At 39.0% G+C, this 3,130-nt stretch overlaps 1 long non-coding RNA gene across 1 annotated transcript; it reads left to right on the top strand.

The window, feature by feature from the left end:
• Window positions 1–401: 401 nt before the first annotated feature.
• LOC131437145 (uncharacterized) lies at window positions 402–1,633 on the top strand. Its single transcript, XR_009230722.1, has 4 exons — window positions 402–844; window positions 904–975; window positions 1,039–1,099; window positions 1,186–1,633. It is a non-coding gene; the product is annotated as an uncharacterized LOC131437145 (long non-coding RNA).
• The last annotated feature ends 1,497 nt before the right edge of the window (window positions 1,634–3,130 follow it).

Raw genomic sequence — 3,130 nt, 5'->3', positions numbered from 1 at the left:
TATGTGAAATGGACATTTTTATACTAATCACCCTGCATTTTCTAAACCAGAAGTCGGATCTGACTAAAAAGTAAGAGGTTTTATAGGATTTTAAGACCTCTCATTTGAATCATAGATGATTCTTAGATTTCATTTGAATCTTAGATCGGCCATCTACGAGAAAAATTAATTGCATTATTTTAATTTCGTTTCACATATCATCCTGTGGTTCCGCAATCAGAAGTCGGATCCAAACGTAATTCAGGAACCTTGTTTGGGAGTATACGACTTTTCATATGAATCTGAGTTTGTAGAAAACGGTTTAGCCATCTCCGAGAAAATTGAGTGAAATTATTTGTCACACACGCATTTCCTGATCTCGACGAACTGAGTCGTATGGTTGTAACCAGTGGGTACAATTTTGATTGTTGGTCTCCGCCACAAACATTGGCTAAACGCGACCTGCTCAGTTTCCACTCCTCTCTTCTAAAATCATAGAGTCTTATTAGTCTAAGGCGTTCACCAGTGTGAGTGATAGCCTTCCACGTCCGTGTTTACATGCGAGACGGATGGGTCACTCACGAAGGTAAATGTGGCAGATATGCACCTTACGTGTATCACTGCAGCGGTTAGAACTTTTTGTCGCGCAACATCCCATTCGCTGTGGTTGGTGCTATTGGAAAAGCTACCAATATTTGACAGTTTATAAAGTCAGCCTGTATGGACTAGGCAACAAAATAAAATAAAAAACATTTCCGATTTCCGATTCTGTACAAGGTTGGCTGAGCTCAGCAAAAGTTGGGAATGTTCTTTTTGTTAGTAGCACTCAAAGGAGTAAGAAGTGCGCGCGATTCTCCCGATTAAAGTGATTTACTTAAAAAAAAAAGTGATGTACCGATTTATTAATGTTATCCTTTCTTATAGCTTAGTGAAAATAAAAGTCAGTGAGCATTTGTAAATTTATGATACTATTGTACAGTTAAAATTAGTAATACGGTTAGTTAAATTACAAATTAAAAGTGTGTCATACAAATTAAAATATGTACTTATATCTAATAGTGTTAAAACAGCGACAAGGCATCCACAGTTAACACGAAAACGTAGGAAAATTTGTTAAAAGGTAAAATAATAAAATAAATTATGTATAGTGGATGTAGGTTAGATCTCAGCAAACACGTGACAAAATTGCTAATGTCTTCTGGGTAGGTCCCAGCGGCCTTTTTGTTTCGGGCTGGAGACTTGGTCCGAAGCCATTTTCATTTACAGTGACCAACGGAGAGAAACCTGACGCGGTCCAACCGCAAGCCACTAACAAGGCAACTCCGACCTCACTAGTCCCACGTCAATTGGTGAACTTTAAAGACAGATTCGATAAACATCAAGGCATACAGGATAAAGAGAACCCCGTGTGTTGCTTCTGTGAGATGGCGTCCCACATACCGTTGGTTGGGACGATTCCGTAGAAAATTCCAAGACTACCTACGGCTGGCACATGGTCAGTTACTATTGAAGATCATCGATCATCTCGTCGAAGATAATGCACACTACTATTCCGGAATAAAAACCGCAAGTAAAACAATCCCATGTGACGTCACATAGATTTAAGAAAACCAATGTTAGGCTAGCAATAAATTTGTTAATAATGTTCAGAAAATCTGTGTCAGTTTAGTTTGAAAGGGTAGTCATTATTAGTGTCGTTACACACTAGTTTGCATCGGTTTCCAGGCTCGAAAGGGGCCTCCAGCCCTCGCCTTCGAGTGCTCACCTCAAAGAAAGATTCCCGAATTTCGCTTTTGAGCATTTGGTAAAGTAGCATTTGCGCCTATTGGTAGTCCACCTTGACCATTACCTACAGTGAATGTTTCGTTTTCCTAATGTTCCCGTTAGCAAAAGAATACACGTGGTGAGTATATGCTAGCACCGAACGTTGAACAGTAGTAGTGTGAATAACCCCTCCTCAACCACCCACTGAGCGAGTCGTGGGGCAACATGGTATATGGAAGTCATGTTCTTCCAGCATTTATTGCTGTAAATAGTTTAAATCAATATAATTATGGAATTACTTCCAACTCAATAATGCTGGTATCATCTGGTTTACATGTGCCATATTCGAAAGATTATGTTGCCAAAAACGAACCGTGCTAAAATTGGTCCGAGGCAAATTGTCATAAAAAAGGATGCTGTACACAGTCTTTTTGGTACTTAGAAACAATTATATGTAACAGTATAGAAAATCGTGTTTCACGTTGCTCCCAAGCATTGCTTTTTCATACAGCGCTCAAAATTCCTTCTACTGGAATAAGGCTTACACAAAAATATCGATATCTCCGTTAAAAATGGACGGATTTTAACAATCTATGGCTTGTTGGATAGGTATTACCGAGCGAAATCTAAGTCTGGAAACATATTCTGTTTTCAAGGTGAAATGTGACAGATTCTGTCAAAAAACTGAAAATTTTGACATAAAACTTCGTATAACTCAAAAAGTAAACATCCGATCTCAAAACCATTCAATAGCGTTCTGGGTGACGGGGAGACCTTTCATTTGCGACTAGTTTGATCAAAATCGGTCCAGCCATCTCTGAGATCTCGACCTCTTAGTTGACAACACACATACAGACACACACACATACATACACATACACACACACACACAGACATTTGCTCAGTTCGTCGAGCTGAATCGATTGGTATATGACATTCGGACATTATATTTATATATATAAAAAAAAGGTAAAAATGGCTCAACAATGGACCTTTGTCTGCCGGGTTTGTTGAACGAAAAAAATGGCATTCGGTTCAACCGTCTGTTTCAAAATGGCAAGCAAAGGTCCCGTGTTGGCCTTCCGATTGATTGGACTTTCATTGGACCAATGATCCAACGTATTGGACCAATGAAGGACCACCGTTGAACGTTTTTTTCTAAGAGGGCAGGTAAAATGTTCAAGTCTGCATACTAGAAATCCTCCAAAGCATGCAAGTGTTAACAGTTCGGCTGAAAAGTTCGTATCGTTTAGTAGAAACACACATTTTTTTGCCAAAATTCGTTTTTATTATTCAACATAATTGCCATCAGAGGCGATACAGCGATTATAGCGATCTTCCAACTTTTCGATACCATTTTTGTAGTACGATTTGTCCTCTGCCTCAA

This window comes from Malaya genurostris, chromosome 3 (genome assembly GCF_030247185.1).
Source record: "Malaya genurostris strain Urasoe2022 chromosome 3, Malgen_1.1, whole genome shotgun sequence".
Classification (NCBI taxonomy): Eukaryota; Metazoa; Arthropoda; class Insecta; order Diptera; family Culicidae; genus Malaya; species Malaya genurostris.
The sequence above is the reverse complement of the archived record's forward strand: the minus strand, read 5'-3'. Positions and strand labels throughout refer to the sequence as shown.